The following is a 7,178-nucleotide window of genomic DNA, read 5'->3' as shown; positions in this document are numbered from 1 at the left end:
TTTATTGTCCATCTGGACCAATTAGGCGTTTAGCTCCCCCTTGTCCACCTTTAAACATTGATGGACCATTGGATAGAAGATACGGTGTCCCAACATTTAATCCATTTGACACTCTTATTGGCTTAGAAAACAATGACCGACTACAGGTGGATATTATTATTTTCAATCCTTTAGATGTAGAAGTTGACCCTATCCCCTATTCTGGTAATAGTGAAACTATAATGGCAGATGGGGGGAAAGCTCTTAGCATAGACTCGACTACGTCTGGGATTTTGGGACATATAGGGGGCTCCGAGACTATAGATGGGGGGCCAGAGGTGGGAAGTGACCATAGGATCTCTTCTCTACCAACTGGTTCCGCCTCTGTTGTCTCGGTTATCCCCCAGTTAGTCCCACCGGTGTGTAAAATTTCCTCTTGGAATATTGCCGGTATTAGATCTAAAATCGCCAATTCAATCTGGTGGGATTTCATCCAGGCACAAGATATGCTCTGTTTTCAAGAAACCTGGAGTCTTGATCCGGTCCATTTAAACGGTTTTAGGACCTTTCATACTCCAGCTGTCGCCGTTTTACATGGAAGAGCAAAGGGTGGTTTGAGTATTTATTTGTCTAATAAATTGGATTTTGTAAGAGTAATTGAGCCTATTACAGATATTTACTTTCAATTTTTAATACTCGTCCTGGCCTTTGATACCCCAATTGCTCTTGTCAACCTATATAACAACATTCCTTCTGGTGATGTACCTATGGTTCTAAGTAAATTGACCAAAGTACTGTTTTTACAGGAAAAAATCTATAGACATAAATTGATGATCCTTTTGTTCGGGGATTTTAATTGCACTTTGTGTAGCATGATGAAAGATAATAGGTGTGGTATGACACAGGAAAACGGTTTGGGTCATTAACATTTTAATCACTCTACTCAAGGGGAACAATTTAATAGTTTGTTGGCTAAATTTGATTTAGGATTTGCAAATGAATTTTGTACATTAACATCTGCTTCATCTTCTACATTTAATGGAAGGGGTTGTGCTATAACCATCGATTATGCTATTGTCTCTAACAAATATGGTGGTAGAATCTATTCCTTTAATGTATCTGACATTGAATTAAGTGACCACTTCCCGCTCTGTGTGGCCATCCAACTGCCAACAACGTTCACCCTGACGAATTATAAAGAAAGGGACAGCGTGGACGTGAATCTAGCGATTGGTAGCGTTAATTGATATACGTTAAAATGGGCCATGGTGAATCAGGCAGAAATAATTAAATCAGTGGTTGGTAAATGCCAACATGAAATAATGATTTGCGTAAGGTTAGATTCTCCCCATGAAATGCTTCTTGCTTCCTTCTCGACCATTTCGAATGCAATTAAGACCTCCATTGTGAGACAATTTAAGAACCATAAGGGAAAGGGAGGTTGGTTCGATTCTAAGTGTACTAGGGCTTATGCTCTCCTAAAGAATGAATTGCATAGGAAACCTAGCTGTGTCGGGGAGGTTCACACACTTAGGAAGGAATACAAAATAGCAATAAAAGATAGAAAGCATATGCTGAGAGTTGAAGCCTGGGAAGCCCTGCATCTTGCTTCTACTAGGAATGACAGTGCGGGCTTCTGGAAACTTATTAGAACTCCCTTTCTTAGTGAAGAGCTTGGTCCAAAGCTAGAAATAGCAATTCCTGAATCTGATTGGATTAGGCACTTTTCTAGAGTGTATGAGGGTGAGGGACAAGTGGGTTCTGTGATATCTCCCTCTGAATATCCCACCTCAAGAAATGTGTGCTTTACCCTGGAGGAAGTTGAAAAAGCCCTGTGTGTAAGCCAGGGTGGTAAGGCCCCGGGCCCAGATGGTGTCCCCATAGATATCTTTAAGACTACCCCTTCGTTGTGGGCCCCTCTTCTGGTCCAGGTGCTTAACGCTAGCTGTGTATCAGAATTTCTGTCCACTTGGGTGGAATCTGTAATAGTCCCTATTTTTAAAAAGGGGACAGACAAGATCCGGGCTGTTACAGGCCCATTTCCCTCTTAAATTACTTTACCAAAATAGAGGGTCGAATAATTCTGGACCGGCTTCTGGCGTTGGCAGAAGAAAACTCTATTCTATCTGATCTCCAGTATGGCTTCCGCTCTGGTTTAGGGACAGTGGAACAGGGATTAAACCTATTAATGCTGGTCGGGAAGTACACAAGGGCCAAGAAGGGTAACCTGTTCTTGGCCTTTGTTGACCTCTCGGCCGCATTTGACTGCGTGATCCATTCCAAACTATGGATCTTACTGGGACAGCTTGGGGTTGAAGATAATATTATTTATTATCTTAAACGTTTTTATAGCGACGCTTCAGCCCGCGTTCGCTTTGGCCTAAAGGGGGAACGCACCGACAAAATTCCAATTAGGAGTGGGGTCAGACAGGGCTGTGTTCTGGCCCCCTTCCTTTTTAACTTGTATATAAACGGATTGGAAAAAGATCTCTGCAACAATATTTTGGATCCCCCATACATAGCCGACCGCCCAATCCCAGCGCTTTTGCACGCTGACGATGCTGTCCTTATGTCACGTACTCAAGTGGGATTACAGCGTATGGTAGATAGCTTTTTCCACTTTATGAATGAGCTGGGTTTAAAAGTTAATACAACCAAAACTTTCACTATGTATTGCGGCAGGCACTGTAAACTTAAGAGGGCCATATTTATAGCAGGACAGAAGCTTGAATCTACCAAGCAGTTTTCCTACCTTGGGATACTCTTTACTCCGAGTGAGTCGTGGTCGCAGGCTGTGTCAGCTAAAAAACTTGCGATGATTCAATCAACGGCCGCTCTCAAGACCTTTTCAAAGAAATTAGGCACTAGACCACCTGTAGAGCTAATTAAGATCTATAAAGCTAAATGTGTGGCTGGTGCTACTTATGGCAGTGGGGTATGGGGTTTTGTCCTAAGAGCACCCCTAATTACAATTGTCATGCAGAACTGGGTCTTGCTTTTATATCTGATCTAATTAAGCTGGAGCCTGTACTATTATGGCACAGGCTGTGGACACAAGAAGCAACACAGCTTAATAGAGATATTTTGACGGATATCCTCAAACTAGAGGGAGCCATGAGGATACCGTGGCTGAGCTAGGTTTATAACTTTTTTAAAGATATTGGAAAAGTGGATTCTTTTTTAAACCCTACTAATATCTCAGCTATCTCGCGTAAAGACTTGAAGAAGGAGGGTTTAGCTTTCCTGGATTCTTTAAGAGTTGCAACTGAGGTTTTAAAACCCTCTGTTCTGCAACATCAAATGATATTAACGACTTTTAACATTCAGCTCTATTTAATCTATGTGCTAGATAATTACGAAAGATTCTTATCGTCTCGCTTTAGATTTGGAACTTTCCATAGATTGGTTAGTTTCCCCACAGTAAATAATTGGACTCACGATTTACCTCCCTGTCCCTGTGATGATATTTCATTTCAGAGTACTATTCATGTTTTTCTCTTCTGTAAATTGTATGTGATTAGACATGTTTTACTACCATTCTTGAGAGAAATGGGCCACCGTCAATGCCGTGTGGCCATGCTTAGTATTCAATGTCTTGATAATCATCTGTGTTGCAACAACTACATTATATTTGAAAAATGTGATGCGCAGATTATATAAATGCACTTTAAAGTTTATGATATTATGGACTTTGAATCCCCTGCAATTGATGAATTTTTTGTACGCCACAGATAATTTGTAAAAAATTATTTTTTAAAAGATCTTAATGAACTGTTTTTATGTACACTTTTATGATTGCTTTCTAACAATCAAATAAAGTTATATTTGATAAGGCACATTGTCTTCAGTTATCACATTATAAGCTTTTTACCCATACTATAGAGTTTGCCAAGCGCAACCATCAAGGAGCGCGCACTTAGGACCTGGCCCCCCGGTCCCTGCCCCTACCTCGTTTAGGCTATTAGGGGCCGGTCAGCCCCAATGGGCGACCGGCCACGTATTACTGCCGGGGCAAGAGGACGCACTTTCGGTGGGGCAGAGAGCGGAGTCTGGGGTCCTATTTAGGTTCCTGGGGCTGGGACCCCAGTCTCTCCTTCCTCTGCAGCACCGGACCGGTTTGTGGGCTCCCAGAAGTGTCCCCCTTTTTACCTCCCCCTGTTTAGTTTTAACTAACTTATCCCTCGGTGGAGTGGAGGTCAGCGGTCGCCTTCGGGATCCAGCGCAGCCGAGTCCGGTCCGGACCTCGTGGGAGTAGGCGACGTCGAGCGCGGCGAGACCACGCGTCGTCGGTGTGGGGAGGCGTCCATGTCGACAGGTGAGGGGGGTGCGCTTGGGGGACCTGTTGGCAGCCGAAGATAGCGTAAGGAGGGGAATTGTTGGTAATAGCCTGTCCTGAGCAGGGGGTTTGCGGCTGCTGACAGGGCCTCTTGGGCGTACTGTTCCCCTCCCTGTCGGCGTGGGCCGGGTGCAGCTAGGGATCACCGCAGGGGATACGAGATAGGGGCATTGTCCAGCTGAACTCCTGTTTAGCGCCGGCCCAGGGCCTCGCACAGTTTTCCGATACTTCCGTAGGCTACCCTATAGTTGCAGAGTCTCTCACAAGTCAGATCCTCCCGTCTAACATGCGGGTACCTCTTCCGGTTTATTGGCCATACAGAGGCGGTATAGCGGTGCCTTGTTTTCTGTCGTCGAGGTGAGAAGGATTATGGGGGCGGTCGGATGGCCCGGGCAACGGGATACGCTAGGAGATTAAATTCTCCCCGTGCTTTGCCATGGGTGCTTGGAGTTCTTTTGCTGGCGGCAGGATCGCGGTGTACTTCGAGAAGCTGGGTGGAAGCCCCTCTTCTGGGGGGGATATGTTGTTTAATGGCGGGAGGGTGCCATGCTGTCTCTGGCTCCTAACGAGCATGGTGATAAAAGGCGCCAATGCGACAAACCGTCTATGCAACTCTGAAAGAAGGTTCCCAAATTTGCGTTTTTAAGTACTGCTTGCCTGTGGATTTAGATGTGTATTTGTTAGATTCCGGAAGTTTACGGAGTCAGGCGCTTCTCTGCGATAATCTGCAGATACCCCGCTTCCTTTTGAGCCTTTATGAGTTAGATGTATCTTTGTTGGTTCTATAAGGTGCAGTCCTACAGTCTGAGGGCGCACTACTGCGAGGGGGCGCACATTGCACAGACTGACAACAGAGGGACCCGTAATACTGGTTTACAAAGAGGGCGACCCTACTTACTGAAGTTCGCCGGTAATGACCTGGTCACGCTGACTGGCCGGGGACCTTGCCAGTTGATGACTCAATCACGTTAATCAGCCATGCTAGTGTACGCCCAGGTATCTTTGAATAAAGGCCGATGGGGATATCCTTGTAAACTGGCTCGCAGGTCTAGGGGGGCATGTCTGGCGGTATACATAGTCATACCTCACCTTCCCGCCATGCCAGATATTCGAATACCGTTTTGCCCCGGGCAGGTGAACACGGGGTGTGGCTCATCCGGTTGCTTGAAAGATGGGTGGAGGAAAGCGGGAAAAAACCTTCAGTGTTGGAACCCATGAGCTTGTAGAGTCTGTCAACAAGATAGCATGGTGTTCCTGCTACAAGGATAGGCAAGTTATATCTGCATCCTCCAGGTCATGCAGATGTAAAATAATTTGTAATAGGCTGCCAGGTGCTGGGACAAGGCCGGTCACCTTCCCGCCATACCAGACATGCAAATACCGTTTTTACCCTGGGCGGGTGAACACAGGAGGTGGACTCCTCCTTTGGCTTGAGAGATCGGGGGGGGGGGGGAGCGGGGAAAAAAGATAGCATGTCCTTCATGCGACAAGGATATGCAAGATAGCTGCATCCACTTGAGGGCTGCTCACATGACACAGCTGGTCGTGGCGGATAGTGTGTGAAGGGCACCCAATTAAAATCAACATCTGGTGGAGAGAGGAATTCCTCAGATATCATTCAAGTCAGAGTGGATGCCTCAGTGGGGGGATCTGAATCGTGTTAGTCGGATAAGTTCAGATTCAGAAATTGTTGAGTGATATTACTTTTGATGATGTTCGGGACAACGTTTTAGATGTCAGGCAGGCAGAGTTTTAAGGAATACAGCCCATGCCAATTCAGATGGCAGTAAGTAAAAGCGGCCCGATCTGGCCCTGTATTTGTATCCTTTACAAGAAATACACTTATTCGATGACTCGACAAGTAAGCTACGCTATGTCCTTGATGCAATACCTGATGCAAGTTACTTCAAATTGCTTTCCTTAAGAGTGTTTGCCTTTCCACATCTGTTCCTGTAGTTTTTCATGGAACATAGAACTCTTTGTCGTGTATATTTTGAACTGAGTTACCACTAGATGTTGTGAGTTCGGGTTGTGGGGGAAGGTTCATGATGGTTCAGCTCTGGAGTTGAGGCTTAAGGTAGTGATTGAAGTGCCTGTCAGTGGGTACTACAGGCGCTCCGACTACGTTCATGCAATCATTGGCCTCTTTGCAGGGGGCACATAGCAAATGTCACTTGTTCTGAAGGTAATTGCCATTTTATGTGAAATTGTGGGAAGGAGATGTACACGACTGCAAAAACATAGAAGGGAAGTGATTAAAGTGCCTGTCAGTGGGGTAAACAGGCGCTCAGACTACGTTCATGCAATCATTGGCTCGTTGCAGGGGGCACATAGCAAATGTCACTTGTGCCGAAGGTAATTGCTATTTTATGTGAAAGTGTGTGAAGGAGATGTACACGACTGCTAAAACATAGAAGGGTAGTGATTAAAGGGCCTGTCAGTAAGGAATACAGGCGCTCAGACTACGTTCATGCAATCATTGGCTCTTTGCAGGGGGCACATAGCAAATGTCACTTGTGCCGAAGGTAATTGCCATTTTATGTGAAAGTGTGTGAAGCAGATGTACACGACTGCTGAAACATAGAAGGGTAGCGATTAAAGTGCCTGTCAGTAAGGAATACATGCGCTCAGACTACGTTCATGCAATCATTGGCCTTGTTGCAGGGGGCGCATAGCAAATATCACTTGTGCCAAAGGTAATTGCCATGTTATGTGAAAGTGTGTGAAGGAGAGGTGCACGACTGCTAGAACATAGAAGGCACCAAAGGAAAAGAAAATGCTGTGTTTACTGATGAAGAAGTGAGGGGTGCAGGGTGACTTCCTCAGGTATGTTAGTAATTTTATGGCAGGCATACGAGCAGGA

The sequence above is a fragment of the Lissotriton helveticus genome, chromosome 9, assembly GCF_964261635.1.
Source record: "Lissotriton helveticus chromosome 9, aLisHel1.1, whole genome shotgun sequence".
In the NCBI taxonomy this organism is placed as follows: domain Eukaryota; kingdom Metazoa; phylum Chordata; class Amphibia; order Caudata; family Salamandridae; genus Lissotriton; species Lissotriton helveticus.
The sequence above is the reverse complement of the archived record's forward strand: the minus strand, read 5'-3'. Positions refer to the sequence as shown.